General features: G+C 39.0%; 1 protein-coding gene across 11 annotated transcripts in view; it reads right to left on the bottom strand.

Annotated features, from left to right (window-relative positions):
• PREP (prolyl endopeptidase) overlaps nucleotides 1-16,385 on the bottom strand; it is a 584,413-nt gene that overhangs the window by 320,448 nt on the left and 247,580 nt on the right. For 4 of the 11 annotated variants that reach the window (XM_060419547.1, XM_060419550.1, XM_060419545.1 and 1 more), the window contains exon 2: nucleotides 15,959-16,027. The exons of the other annotated variants lie outside the window; for them this stretch is intronic. The gene's annotated coding sequence lies outside the window, so the exon portion shown is untranslated. The remainder of the gene's footprint in view (nucleotides 1-15,958; nucleotides 16,028-16,385) is intronic. 11 annotated transcript variants of the gene reach the window in all.

Raw genomic sequence — 16,385 nt, 5'->3', positions numbered from 1 at the left:
AGAGACAGGGATCAAGACCATCCCCACGCAAAATAAATCCAAAAAAAGCAAAATGGCTGTCTGAGGAGGCCTTACAAATTAGGGTTATGGTTAGGGTTACAAATAGCTGTGAAAAAAACAGAAGTGAAAAGCAAAGAAGAAAAGGTAAGATATAAGCATCTGAATGCAGAATTCCAAAGAATAGCAAGAAAGAGATAAGAAAGCCTTCCTCAGCGATCAATGCAAAGAAATACAGGAAAACAACAGAATGGGAAAGAGTAGAGATCTCTTCAAGAAAATTAGAGATACCAAGGGAATAGTTCATGCAAAGATGGGCTCGATAAAGGACAGAAATGGCATGGACCTAACAGAAACAGAAGATATTAAGAAGAGGTGGCAAGAATACACGGAAGAACTATACAAAAACGATCTTCATGACCAAGATAATCACAATGCTGTGATCACTCACTTAGAGCCAGACATCCTAGAATGTGAAGTCAAGTGGGCCTTAGAAAGCATCACTACGAACAAAGCTAGTGGAAGTGATAAAATTCCAGTTGAGCTATTTCAAATCCTGAAAGATGATGCTGTGAAAGTGCTGTACTCAATACGCCAGCACATTTGGAAAACTCAGCAGTGGCCACAGGACTGGAAAAGGTCAGTTTTCATTCCAATCCCAAAGAAAGACAATGCCAAAGAATGCTCAAACTACTGCACAATTGCACTCAACTCACATGCTAGTAAGGTAATGCTCAAAATTCTCCAAGCCAGGCTTCAGTAATACATGAACCGTGAACTTCCAGATGTTCAAGCTGGTTTTAGAAAAGGCAGAGGAACCAGAGATCAAATTGCCAACATCCGCTGGATCATGGAAAAAGCAAGAGAGTTCCAGAAAAACATCTATTTCTGCTTTATTGACTATGCCAAAGCCTTTGACTGTGTGGATCATAACAAACTGTGGAAAATTCTTCAAGAGATGGGAATACCAGACCACCTGACCTGCCTCCTGAGAAACCTATATGCAGGTCAGGAAGCAACAGTTAGAACTGGACATGGAACAACAGACTGGTTCCAAATAGGAAAAGGAGTACGTTAAGGCTGTATATTGTCACCTGCTTATTTAATTTCTATGCAGAGTACATCATGAGAAATGCTGGGCTGGAAAAATCACAAGCTGGAATCAAGATTGCTGGGAGAAATATCAATCACCTTAGATATGCAGATGACACCACCCTTATGGCAGAAAGTGAAGAGGAACTAAAAAGCCTCTTGATGAAAGTGAAAGAGGAGAGTGAAAAAGTTGCCTTAAAGCTCAACATTCAGAAAACGAAGATCATGGCATCTGGTCCCATCACTTCATGGGAAATAGATGGGGAAACAGTGGAAACAGTGTCAGACTTTATTTTTTTGGGCTCCAAAATCACTGCAGATGGTGACTGCAGCCATGAACTTAAAAGACACTTACTCCTTGGAAGGAAAGTTATGACCAACCTAGATAGCATATTCAAAAACAGAGACATTACTTTGCCGACTAAGGTCCGTCTAGTCAAGGCTATGGTTTTTCCTGTGGTCATGTATGGATGTGAGAGTTGGACTGTGAAGAAGGCTGAGTGCCGAAGAATTGATGCTTTTGAACTGTGGTGTTGGAGAAGACTCTTGCGAGTCCCTTGGACTGCAAGGAGATCCAACCAGTCCATTCTGAAGGAGATCAGCCCTGGGATTTCTTTGGAAGGAATGATGCTAAAGCTGAAGCTCCAGTACTTTGGCCACCACATGCGAAGAATTAACTCACTGGAAAAGACTCTGATGCTGGGAGGGATTGGGGGCATAGGAGAAGGGGACGACCCAGGATGAGATGGCTGGATGGCATCACTGACTCGATGGACGTGAGTCTGAGTGAACTCCGGGAGATGGTGATGGACAGGGAGACCTGGCATGCTGCAATTCATGGGGTTGCAAAGAATCGGACATGACTGAGCAACTGAACTGAACTGAACTGAGGTGTGGGTTGAAGATGTAAGGATTTAATTATAAAGGGAGATATTATATAGATTTAATGAAGAGATTAAACAGCATAGATTTGAAAAGTAGCTTGAGAGATATAATGAAAGGGATAAAGTTGTCTGAGAGATAATTAACAAGTAGAATCAACAGGTCTTAGTGACTGATGAGATTAGAGCATAGACTTGAGTGAGAGACAAGTCCAATTAAAGTGTCCTGAGAACAGTGTGATTAGATGAAGCAGGTAGGAAACACAGGAGAAGGTACAGTTCTGGAAAGAAACTCTTCCAGAGTGTAAGTGCAGGACATGGTAATTTTGAATTATCAGTAAATGTTTTGAATTGGAGCTCAGTAGATATGAAATTGGCAGTCATCAGTGTGGAGAATGTGTTTGAAGCCACCAGAGAGAGTGAGAACCCAGGAACAAGGTACAGAGTGAGAGGAAAGGAAGGAAAGAAGGGGAGGATTTCATTGGAGTCAGTTTACCTTGGCATCCCTGAATGCTCCTGAAATTCAGAGCCCCCCCCCCAAATTTTTTTTAGTCAGGTTTTTAGAGTATAAATTTATACAGTAAAATTCATCCTTGAACATGTACAGTTCTATGAGTTTGATGGCTACATACAGTTGTATAACCATGACCAGAATCAAGACCTAGAGCATTCCTATTTCTGTCCAAAAATTCCTGTATGCTAAGGTAGTTAATTATCTCCTCACACTAGCTTCTGGGTAACAACTAGTTATTTTTCTAACCCAATATTTTTGTTTTTTCAGAATGTCTTATGAATGGAATTGTAGCAAGATGTAATTTTTGAGTTTGGCTTCCTGTATTTAATTGAAGGCAGGAGGAGAAGGGGACAACAGAAGATGAGATGGTTGGATGGCATCACCAACTCGATGGACATGAATTTGAGCAAGCTGTGGGAGTTGGTGATGGACAGGGAAGCCTGGTGTGCTGCAGTCCATGGGGTTGCAAAGAGATGGACACGACTGAGCAACTGAACTGAACTTGAGATTTATCCAAGTTGTTGCGAGTATCAGTAGTCCATTCCTGTTTATGGTGAGCAGTATTCCCTGTGTGGAGACACCACAGTTTATCCATTCGCCACTCGACATACAATTGGGTTGCTTCCAGTTTTTGCTGATTATAAATAGAGGTCCTATAAACATTTGCATACAGACTTTTGTGGGAACAGTTTTTATTTTTAGGGGTAAATCTTAAGAGTGGGATTGCTGGAGTGGGTATGGCAAATCTAAATGTAATTTTATGAGAAACTGCCAAACTGTTTTCCTGAGAAGTTACTCTGTTTTGCATTCTTCTTGGCAGTGACTGGGCTTCCCAGGCGGCTCTAGTGGTAAAGAACACACGTGCCAATGCAGGAAACATAAGAGACATGGGTTCGATCCCTGGGTTGGGAATGTCCCCTGAAGGAAGAGGAGGGCATGGCAACCCACTCCAGTGTTCTTGCCTGGAATATTCCATGGACACAGGAGCCTGGCAGGCTTCAGTCCATAGGGTCGCAAAGAGGCAGACATGACTAAAGCGACTTTGCACGCGTGGGAGTAACTGAGAATTCTACTGCGTGTTGTTGTTATTTATCATCCTTTAGGTGTGGGCCGTATCTCATTGCAGTCAATTTTTTGTGTGTGTTTGGGAAAAGGGTCTGTAACTCCATCAGATTCTTAAGGTTTGTGAACTTGAAGGTGAAGAATCATCAAATTATGAGCTTGGAGAATGAAGAGAGGTCAGAAAAGCACATTGAGAAGATTAGAGAAGAGTTTAAGAATAGAGTCTGCAACGCAGAGGGAAAAACAGTGTATAACATGAACTGAGAGAATGATGCTGTACTTAGTAAGGGAAGAGTCCTGCTCATCTCTGAGATGCCTTTTCAGTGGAGTGGAGGGGAGGAGGTGAAAAGCGCAAGAGAGTCAGTTTAAAGTAGAAATGAAAAGGAAGGCGATGGAGGCAGCACGTGCAGACCATTCCTCTAAATACCAGCATAGAGGATTCCTCTAAATATCCAAGCCTCTCCCTGTTGCTGGAAAAATCACTTCTGGGGAGACCTAGAAGAGGTAATTTTGATAACAGTGAGCAGTGTTATTGGTGTGAACATTATTTTTTAAAATGTGGTTCTTCAGTATACACTAGATTTTACGGGCATTGGCTTCATATTTTCCTGAGAAGCAAATCCGTTCTACCACTGATGCCACTGACTTGGCTGGAAAGAACTTTCGGGCACACAGAGTGTTATTGTGGCTGAAAAAGCTTTCCCTAAGCTCATGTCCAAGAGTTTTACAACATGCAATAGTGTGCTGTCAGGACATTTTACAAGTCAGCTGACGCGAGCTGCAGGGCCACAATCATTACCCTTTCCCAGCGGCCTGCTGCTGGGCGCAACCTCAGCTAATCTATCTGGACATTTCCCCAAACACAGAAAAGATGAGCGCACTGAAATATAGAGGCAGTCAGCATGTGGTCAGTCAGGATTCACAGCTATGCTTTCAGTCTCTGTGCAGAGTATGAGAAAAGCTGTGGAAGAAGAGGAGACAAAGATTTAGTAAAACTCAAGACATCTCCAGAGAACAGTTTTATTAGTCGAGGTATAATGTGAATATATAAGAGCGATCCATTCCTGAGTCTGTCTGTCTGCTCTTGGAGCACACTGAAGAAACTAGGAAGCAGAAAATACGCAAATATACTCTCCCCTACCATTTCCTCTTAGTGTTGCTCTCTGTCTCTCTCTTATACATACACACCCAGCCTACATATTTTGATTCCTTCTAGCTCCATAGTCAATCCTCCTGTGTTCTCATTTGGAAATGGGCCAGGCAGATGCCTGGTATTAGGGCTGTGAGTAGCTTGTCCTCCACTAGCTCACCTCTAAGGCAGCTAGAATAAGAGTACCACATTCATGCCATTATAAGACTGGAAATCTTGTCTAATGTCTACTTTCTCTCCTTAACTAGTCTAGATGTTAGATTCACAATTCCACTTGATTTACACATCAATGCTCTATCTCAGAACAGATCACAAAATAGGTCACTGCAACAAGTGTGGTCCCCTGGGAAAAGCATAGGACCCAAGAGATGGGTTTGAGACACAGTTCTGTTATGTACTAGCTATGCTATGAGCCAGTTACTGAATTTTCCTTTCCCAGGATTTTCATCAATAAGAGGGAAACAAATAGCTTCTAACCCATCCTTCATCTTGTACTGGGTGCTCAAACAATGTTGTAGAAGTTCATATGACCTCTAGAGAGTCTGACAGTAATTGTTATTATCACTAATAATAGTTGCTATTATCGCTCTCTACAAACTGGCAGCCTTGGCTTCACTCTGACCCCTCCTCCCTGGGAGCTGCCATTGGTGCTTCCTTGCCTGGGAATTCGGCCCTGTTCTCTTCCTTGACATTTCTTCTGTCTCCTACGAACAGACTTAAACTCACATTGCAAACTGTACTTCCTAACTTAGACATTCTTACAGCAAACAAGTTGCCATACTTGCTGGGATCTGCGGCTCTCTCTCTTTTTTCCCTCCACTTTATCATTAGGAGTCAGGTTAATCTTTTCAAAACAACCTCTCCCCTGTACCATTTATTCCTCTTTTCTCCGAAGCATCAATTTTAGTCAGTTGGTGGATGCTCTTGAATGGAGAATTTAGGAAAGCACTAATATGAGTGAACCCCCCCGCCCCCGGCCACAAGGTGAATTAGGGTTACAGCTTCCTGGTTTATGTGAGCACAGATAGTTATTTTCCTGAAATGGGTACTCCACAAACACTCCCAGTCTCTGTTCAACCATTTTCTAACAATGCTCCTTCTGGATTTACCTAATAATTAAGGTTTAAAAAAAAAAAAGCATATGTGAATGAAAGCCCTTATCACTGCAGAGTTTTAGACAAAGCCTTACATAGTCAGAGTGGTAGCGACAGAAAACTTGTCAAGGTGTATGATAGATAAGTTCGCGCATGGGAAACCAAGTCCTAAGATGTCAATGCAAATCAGGTTTGCCATTTCCTTCTCTAGGGGATCTTCCCGACCCAGGAAATGAACCTGGGTCTCCCGCATTGCAGGGAGACGCTTTACCGTCTGAGCTACCAGGGAAGCCTAGAGAGAACCCATCGAACTGGAGCTACAAACTACCATTTGCCTGAAGATATCCCACCCATTCTAATGTGAATGGTATGCCTGGGCCAAGGATGAACGTGACTCTTTAGGATTTCGAAACTGGCTGAAGACTTTGAAATAATGGTTAAAGAGTTGCTTTATGTTGATCATCACATGACTGAATTATAGACTATGATCTCTTCTTGCTTCAGAGTTCCCTTGAGGAATAATTTGCTATTTGTGTTCTCTGATCTGCACAATGTCAAAAAATGTTAAAAGTGGAATGATGATAGGGTGATGATACACATCAGAGAAATCCTGCTATTTTTGCCTTTTATTAGACCAAATTGGGTATTTTTTTAAAAAAAAAACATGATTTGACAAACTATTTCTATGTACACAGAGTCCACTGGATAAAAGGTATTGGTAAATATTTGCTGTTCTGTCACTAAATCATGTTCAGTTCTCTGCAACCCTGTGGACTGCAGCACATAAGGCTTCCCTGTCCTTTATTAGCTCCTGGAGCTTGCTGAAATTCATGCCCATTGAGTTGGTGATGCTATCTAACCATCTCATCTTCTGCTGCCCTCTTCTCCTTTTGCCTTCAATCTTTCCCAGCATCAAGGTCTTTTCCAGTGAACGAGTTTCTCACAGCAGGTGGCCAAATATTGGAGTTTCAGCATCAGTCCTTTCAATGAATATTCAGGATGGATTTCCTTTAGGACTGATTGGCTTGATTTCCTTACAGTTCAAGGGACTCTCAAGAGTCTTCTCAAGCACCACAATTGAAAGCACCAATTCTTTGGTGCTCAGCCAATTACATAAGTGAAATTATATAAGGTCGGTTTTTATGAATGTCAAGTCAGCTGCAAGATACTCATTTGTTAACATGACCTTTCTCCCCAGCTCTTTATTTAGAAAATGGTTCTTAACGCTATTTCAAATCTCAGTTGGAGGGTAAAGAGTGAACAGTCCTCTAAAAGATCTAGAGATGGAATTGAATTCTAACTTTTCAAAACTTTAACAATTTCCCTTTCCTATTTTACCTACCTGTGAGGTCTCCAAAGTGCTATGGGATTAGATTAGCCCTGGAATCAACTCTAGCCCCTGGGGCCTCACAGAGATGTACTGTTCCAGTCCTAAGTTTTACCGAGGCAAGCTCACCCTAGAGAGGTAAGTAAGTTGGCTTTTCTTTGGGTATCTATGCTGGGAAGGCATTATTTTGCATATTTGGTTACTTTTTAATTAAAGTGGTGATTTACTATATCTGCTTACACTTCTCTTTCAAAAGAAAGCTGCCCAGAATTTTCAACATCACAACTGAACCAATTTGTGGCAACTTCATTCACCTGTCAAGCTTACTTTGAGGGATGTTTGTCAGCATGGTGATCACCATGGGAGCTGCCCATGAGCACTCTCAGTGATGTTTGACCCCTACCACTCCAGTGGGCAAGCCCTCTCTGACTTTGCCAGGGAACAACAGGCTACTGATTGAGTGAAAAATAAATGTCTTTGTAGAACCTTCTTTCTTAGAAGCAAAGTATCTTTTGGTATAACATCTAGGATTGAAAACACGATGTATCAGCAATGAAAATGAACAATGTAGGTCGTGCATTTTCACCCATGCTTGACTTTTTGGGGATTAGCTTTATTGAAAATGAGCCAAAGCACCTTTCAAAGATCAGCTGAATTTTGAGAGTCAGTATGGAGTATTTAATGTAGAAAATTATTTTCTGAGAAGAGGTGATTCTTGGGGAAACATAGACACAGAGCTATGAAATAGTTAATACCCAGCTAACTACAATCTGGGCAATCATTTATAGAATGATTCATGAATGTGGAAAAAGTTCACTTTTAAAACCATTAGCCCAATGATAAGATCGTTAAGAATTTCATCCAAAGCACCATTCCCTGCCTATTGAGAGTCTTTTAATGTTTGTGGGAGATAACCTCTTGACTTTCTTTTTCTGCAATGTGCCTTGTCTGGTGAGCCTAGAGTTTGGCACAAAAAGATAACACCTTCCCTCCTGTGGACTTTGACAAATTCAAGTTCTGAGTCTACTGAAACCATGTATTCTTATAAAAGAAATCTAAGAATCAGCATGTTCTTTTTAGTCAAATTAGTCCCTCTCTAATCTTTGCTTAATTTTTGTTATAGCACTGTGTTATGTGGCCACTGGCAGTTTTAGCAAAGATTATGGCATTATTAATAAAGTTAAAATTGATAACGATTTTAACCTTGTGTGGTTTTGTGAAATTCAATAACAATGAATACCATTGACCCTTGAACAACATGGGAGTTGGAGGGGATTAATGGTGTCAACCATCCGTGCAGTTGAATATCAGGTGTAACTTGTTCAGTTACTAAGTCAAGTCTGACCATTTGCGACTCCATGGACTGCAGCATGTCAGGCTTGGCTGGACATGTACTCAGTTCCCCTGTATCTGTAGTTCTGCACCAGCAGATTCAACATACAAGGATGGCATAGAACTATATTTTTTAAAATCCACATATAAGTGGACTTGGGAGATTCAAACCCATGTTGTTCAAGGGTCAACTGTATGAACAACTTTGAGATCTGGGGGCAGGGTAGGCACTTTCCACACATGCAGTTAATCCTGATGACCGGTGAGTTAATATATGAAAAACAACATAGCACTTGATACATAGTAAATGCTCGTTTCAATGACCTGATTTTCCAATCTTTCCATCTTGTGTCCTCAAAAGGGGCTTCAATTGTTACATGTTCATAGTTATTATATGGTTTCAACTATTCTCTGATGTTGGCGCAAAAGCTTCAAGTACAGCATGAAAGTAAAACTCAAACTCAAATTTCCATAGCTTCAAAATGGACTAATCATTTATGCTAGCAATGACTGTGAAAACTTATAATGTCTTCAAAACCAAGGCATTGGTTTCATACCACCTTAGATGACTCTTTCTGGAAGCATGCTTCTATTGCTGAGAGCATCAGCCTTTCTAGCCCTTTGTTTCTGTCTAACCAAATAGCTGGGGATATTTGCTTCATAATCTCTTGAATCACAGCAAACCCATAATTGACAGGAGAAATATCAGCTTCCTCAGTCTCTGAACCTTCCCTTTCCTCATTGAAGTGGAATTCATTTGTGTCACGGAGATTGTAGAGGAAAAGCAAATGCACTGAGAAATTCGTGGTATTTCTATCAGTTGTGATGAACATGGCTTACATGTATTAAGCTATATGGCAACTACTTTGCAAACATTTCTGTTAATCCCTATAACATTGTTGCTAAGAAATATTATCAGCTTCACTTACAGATGAAAAAACTAAGGCACAAAGAGGTTAATTATTAAAAATTTGTCCAAGACTATCTCTCTCGAGATGCTAAGGAGGGAATTTAAATATAGGTCATCTAAATGCAGAACTGTGGTCTACAGACCAGCACCCTGTTGGGAACCTGACAGCAGGAAATCAAGAGAAGGAACAGCTACAGGAGAGTGCTCACCAACACGCTAATCCAGTGGGTCTTTCCCCAGCAGGGAGGTCCCTATAGTGCTGAGGTTCGCTGAGGATCCTCACTGTTTTCTAAGTGAAAATGTCTTCGTATTTACATTTGTTATTACATAAATAAAGAGTGGAATTTGGGATGGTGATATTTGTCAATATCTATTCATCCTGGCAAAACTGAAAGGCATTTGGGAATCATTTCACAATACATGTAAATATCAAATCATCATGCTATATTCTTGAAATAAACATGTTATACATCAATTACACCTCAAAAGCGAACAAAAAAACAGAATCCTAAATAAATGTATAAATGTACCATCCTGAACTCCTGGAGCTGGTGATGGACAGGGAGGCCTTGTGTGCTGCAATTCATGGGGTCGCAAAGAGTCAGACACGACTGAGCGACTGAACTGAACTGAACTTCATCTGCTCTAACCTCGCCTGTTTCCCTCTATTTCAAGCTGAGTGTTGGCTAGTATATGGAGAAGTAGGGTAGAAATCTTAAAGAGAAACTGAAAGGAGGCAGAAGAGAGAAAGAGAAATAGAAGTAGGAAAAGAAGACAGTGGTCACCAGCTGAGTAAAAAATAAATTTCACGCAAACCCTGTCACCCTTCTATGTGCCAGGTGTGCCCCTCTCTGACATATCCTTCTCTGAGTCTCAGGCCTTCACCCTCTCGGCACTGCAATGATCAGAGCCCATGCTCATTATTTAGTTAACACTTTCTAGTCTGTGTTGTAAAGCTATGACTGCCTTGGACAACACTTTTCAGGTGGGTTGTTGAATAGCCCTCGCTGCAGCACTAGAGAAATATTTTCAGGTTCACACAAGCATTATTTGATGATCACCATCAACATCTCAACCGTTATGATCTCCATTGGTCACCTGGAAATTTCCGGAGGAGCTGAAGGTCCTAGTTAAAACCCTAGGCTTTGGAGCCAGACTCACGGTGAAAACTGGCTGTGCTGTTAGCTGTGTACCTTCAGCAAGTGACCCAGCCTTTCCTCTCTGTACACAGGGGGTGGCAATATCTCCTACTACTGGTATGAGTGGCTACAACAATAAAATGCTTTAAAAAAACTTTTTTTTTTAACTTTTTGTGTCATGGACCCCTTTGACAACCCGGGAGAGCCCTTCGAAACTGTTTTCAGAATAATATATTTTAAATACATAAAATAAAATATATAATACTATAAAGCAAACCAATCTGAGAGTTTTTTAATATTTTAAAAAATAAATATATGATTAGTAATACATACATTAAATAATATCTAAAAGCAGGTTTAATATCAATAGGAAATTTCAAGTTTATGATAAGCATATGTGTTATTTTGAGACAGCTATAATAATTGTAATATAATATGAAAATATCTGTGGTTTCTACTTGTGATAAAAACAAAGATGCTGCTAACATCACCAAAGTTTGCTGTTTGCATCTACAGTTGAAAGAAATGCTAAGCTCCAGTTAAAGCTTTATGGAAAACAAATATTTCAGTTTTTTTCATCTGAGCTCAAAGATCATCAATTCTAGTCTGGACTGTTTGGGAGGAGCCTATGGGCCCCAGGTAAAGACCTTGGACTGATGACAGACAGGGCTTAGAACAGCAAGTTGCCTGCAGGGAGAGCTCTATAAATTGTGCATTATTTAAAGGTTTCTTCTTAGGAATTGAAATAATGTCTTGCTATTAGGGTGAACCACATGAAATTGTCAATTTTTTAGGTAAAAAAATTAAATATTGGCAATTTCAAATGATTCAATCTAATATAATTCAGGAATTCTGTAAAATATCTTGTGAAACTAATTTAATTCTCTAGTTTATACTATGAGGTTCCCGTCCTCACTACCCAAGAAAGTATATATCAGCTTAGTGGGTTTTTTTTTAAGCATAGACTATTTGGAATTACAGTTGATTATTTCTTTTGGTTCTTTCCAGTAATTTTTGACAAAGACAAATGGACATACTTGGGGGTTATTCTGAGATTTACAATACATCTTTTAAACATACATTTTATCTTAATTATCAGAGAAGGCAATGGCACCCCACTCCAGTACTCTTGCCTGGAAAATCCCATGGGTGGAGGAGCCTGGAAGGCTACAGTCCAGGTTGCTGAGGGTCTGACAGGACTGAGGGACTTCACTTTCACTTTTCACTTTCATGCACTGGAGAAGGAAATGGCAACCCCAAGCATTTGTTATGTCTATGATTTACTCATTTCTAACGATTCATTTAGATCTGGAATAGCTCTTCCATGTTGCCAAAAAAGCTTAGTTTTATTAATTTAGAGGAAGTTTGTGATTTAACTACATTTAGGTGTCACACATTATTTAAAAAGATACTTTAAATATGGTGCCTCAAGCATCCCCAAATGAGTATATCTAGTATAGTCACAAAAGTAACTTATCACCCTCAGTAACACAACACTGTTCCTGGATTGAAGGAATGGAAGTGAGGGGAGATTTCAGGTACTTAAATGCAAGTTCTTACAACAGAGTATTATCATTGCAGGTTAACTTTTATGTAACCCTAGTTAGATGGTAAAATCTGAGGGTAAGAATTCTCTCTTGTCCATTATGGTATCCCGTGCACCTATTTCTGTGGCTGCACAGAGTAGAGATACAAGAAATGTTTGTTGAATGAAAAAATGAAGAGATGAAAGAATGCTAGCTACATCAACTGCTCCTCTTACCTTCTGTGATAGATGAGTCAGTGGTTATGATTCAAATTTGGTTTGCTTTCAGAATTCCAACGTTATGTTTGAATGCTCAGAAATATTGTCAATTCTATAAAATATAATCATGTGGGAGGGAAGCAATTTTGTGAGCATTAAAAAAAAATAGATTGCTTTTGAAGACTGTGCATTCTGCAAAAAAGAGTGTGTTAATCAAATTAAGCATATAAACAAGATTGCTAAAAGTCTGACTTATGTAAAAAAAATCACCTTTCACGTATTATCAAGCTCTTCAGAAGCATGTTTCCATTCAAACTACTGATCATATTAGGAAAAATTGGCAGATTATGGAAAATATGCTCACAAAAAGTATGTGAAATATACTTAAAAATACTAAACACACCTGGCATCTAGGAAGTGCTCAAAAATAATGTTAACTGAATTCATGTGATAAGTAAAAAGTCCTATCAGTTTGTTGTTTAAATTTTTCTGTTTTAAATTTGTGGCAAAACTTTGGCATCTTTTCACATGGTTGATTAACTGTGTGTATTTTTTTACCCTGAACTGTCTGCCTCTTGTCCTTCTTATTATAATGGGCTTGTCATATTTTCAGTTGATCTATGAAAGCTCAATGTTTTGTCTTAGAAATTGACAATGTTTCCTCCAGTTAACATTTGACTTCTGGCATCGTGTGTGTGTGCGTGAGTGTGTGTTTTGGCCAAGTCAATGATGAATACTGTCCTATATTTTAAAAGGTTATGTTTAGTTCTTTTATAGCTGATTTTTTTTTCCATTCACACCTTCGATCCATGTAATTTGGGGTTAAGGAATTATGTAGAAATCTAGCCTTATCATTTTCCAAATGGCTATCTAGGTGTCCCAAACTTCTTATTGTAAATCTATTTTTCCATTGATTGGAAATCCCAGCTTTATCGAAGTCACTCTGCATAAACTTGTGTTTATTTCTCAATTCTTTCCATAGAGCTCTCCATTGTTACAAACCACAATTACAGTTGGTTAATCTGTACTCTTTACTTTCTTTCCCAGAATTTTCTTTGCTATTCTTGTGTGTTTATTTTCCAGATAAACTGTAGTCATTTTGCAAGTTTCCCTGAACTTGTAATTTTGATTAGAGTTTGATGAACATTTAAGCCAGTGCTGGACACACAGTAAGCCCTCTGCAAATGTGTAATATAATTGTAATTTTAGTAATAATTAAGTTTAGATCCCACCCTCCACCTCTACCCCTCGCCGTCCACCACCCACCTTGTGGCTCAGCTGGTAAAGAATCCGCCTGCAATGTGGGAGACCTGGGTTTGATCCCTGGGTTGGGAAGAGTCCCTGGAGAAGGGAAAGGCAACCCACCCCCATATCCTGGCCTGGAGAATTCCCACAGTCCATGGGGTCACAAAGAGTTGGACACAACTGAGTGACTTTCACTTTCAAGTTTAGATCAAAAATAATGATAGAGATGAAGAGGTTTAACATCTTTGCAATATTGAGTCTTTTTATTCAATGGAAAATTTGGATAATTTCCACCTAAACTTAAAAAAAATTTACCCCAGAACTTGAAATGTTTTTCTACTCACTGTCATTCTCTTGCAACAACTTAGACCTTCTTCTTCCTCAAGTCCTTCCCAGTATCTATACTTTTGTAGGAAAAAATCATTGTCATGAGGTTTCAGCCACTTTATTTTCTCTAGGGAAATTTGCAAGGGTCTTCCCTTGGTGTTCCTTCTCCCCTCCTCCACTCCAGTTACAAATGATCCTCATGTTGCTAAATCCAATGGCCAATTTCCATGCCTCATTGGACTTGATTTCTCAGCAGAGCATTTAAAACAGGTTTTACCATTTCTTTCTGGAAATACTCTCTTCCCTCTGGTTCCCCCACATTACTCTTGGATTTTCACCATCTCTCTGACTGTATCTTCTAAGCCTCCTGACATTTTTTTTTCTTTAAATTTTTGTTTTTAAATTATGAAAGTATGGTAACACATTTATAAGAGAGTTGGAAAATACAGAACAAAGTTACACATAGTTCTACTATATGTTACCATTTTTTAAAGTGAATAAATTAAGACAGTTGGAGTTTCAATATAAAAATCTCAAAAATTAATATGGACAGAAAAGTAGGATATAGTAGATCTGAAAAGCACTATGAACCAATTCAACATAACTAAGATATATACAATTTTCACACAAGAGCAGGATACAAATTCTATTCAAGTTCCCATAGATTATAAACCAGGAGACATTGGAACATATCCAGAGACATAAAACTAGGTGCAAAAATTTCATGGTCTAAAGATATTGAAATCATGCAGAGTCTATTCTCTTATCATTGTGGAATTATGTTAGAAATAAATATCAAAAGATATTTGAAAATAACTCACATACTTTCGAGTGCATTTACCAAGAGAGATCTTTGACTTAGCCATTGAAAGCCTCAATAAAATTAGAAGACTGAAAACACACAGAGGATGATTGCAGAGAAGAAAACACTTAAATGAGAAATTAATATCGACACAAGAAATTAATAAAGATACTTTTAAAATCCCATGTATTTGGAAACTAAGTCCACTTTTAAGTGATGGGTATATCCAAGAAGCCATAATTTTCCTTTCTAAAAGGAAAATTTTAAAGTATTTGTACCAGAATAAAAATGAAAAGAGAATTTATCAGAATTTGTTGCATCAGCTGAAGCTGCTTAGTATAACTAAATACAATGTAGAATCTTGAATAAGATAAGAAGACAAATAATGGACACTAGCACAAAGTTTTGTGAAATTTGAACAAATTCTGTACTTTAGTTACTAACACTGTATCACGTGTGAATTTCCTTTTTAAAAAAATAACATCGTATTTGTTTATATTCTAAGAATTGAATTAGAAGTTTCAAGCTTCATTCAATTTAGTTTTTAAAAGATCACTAATTAGCTTTCTAGACTTTTAGCAGTAATACTACTGTGTTAGCTGATCAGTCATTTCTGATTCCTTGCCACTCCATAGACTGCAGCCCGCCAGGCTCCTCTGTCCATGGAATTTTCCCAGTAAGAATACTGGAGTTGGTTGACATTTCCTACTCCAGGGGATTTTGCCGACCCAGGGATTGAACCTGTGTCTCTGTGTCACCTGCATTGGCAGGTGGATTCTTTACCACTGGGCCACCTGGGAAGCCCATATATATACAAAAGCTTTTCTACTGCACTTGATCAAATAAGCCTCCTTGATTTTTCAATGTTCAGATTCATCAGGAATTTCCTCTGGGCCACTTTTTCCTTTCTCTTTTCACTCTCTCAATGCTCATAACTATCAATCTTAACTTTAAATACTAACTATATGCCAAAGACTTAAAAAGCTTTTATCCCTGGTATGTACTTCTTTTTCTGTGTTCCAGATGGAAAGATCTACTTGCCTTCTTGAAAGCTCCATTTGGAAGTCTTGGTGGCATCTTATTTTAGATGTAAAATTGAACCAAACTATCCCCTACCCCACTTCAGATCTTCATTTCCTCTCACTCAACCTGCCTGGGAACATTGCTTCTCCATCACCCAATCATACATGTCAAAATCTGGGTATAATCTATGATGTCAATATCTCACATTCAAATCATTACTAAATCTGTCCAGTTATCTCTTGATCTCTTGAATCCATTTACATATCACCAGCTTCACAGAGTCCTCTCCTCCCTCAATTCCAAAAACCCCATCACTAACCTGGATTTCCACAACCTTCTTTTTTTCTGCTTATTTGTGAAGATCCTTTCCAACCAAGCTCTGCTCTGCCTAAAAGTCAAAATAATGGGTAAAAATGTAAATTTGAAATTATTACTGCCTTGCTTAAAGCATTTTTATGGCTTCGTGTTACTAACATGATAAAATTACTATAATCCACAAGTATAAATGACCTGTCCCAAACTAATCTTCAGCATTACCTCTGTCAGTCTTCCTTATGACCACTATTCTCTGCTGAGACCCCATTCCCTCAAAGGTGAAAATCTACATTTGTACTCATTCTTTTTATCGTTGTTGTTCCGTCACTAAGTCGTGTCTGATTCCTTGCAGCTCCATGGACTGCAGCACACCAGGCTCCTTTGTCCTCCACTCTCTCTCAGGGTTTGCTCAAATTCATGTCCACTGAGTC

Source organism: Ovis aries, chromosome 8, assembly GCF_016772045.2.
Source record: "Ovis aries strain OAR_USU_Benz2616 breed Rambouillet chromosome 8, ARS-UI_Ramb_v3.0, whole genome shotgun sequence".
NCBI classification, from domain to species: Eukaryota; Metazoa; Chordata; class Mammalia; order Artiodactyla; family Bovidae; genus Ovis; species Ovis aries.
Note: the sequence above shows the minus strand (reverse complement) of the source record. Positions and strands in the feature narration are given on the sequence as shown.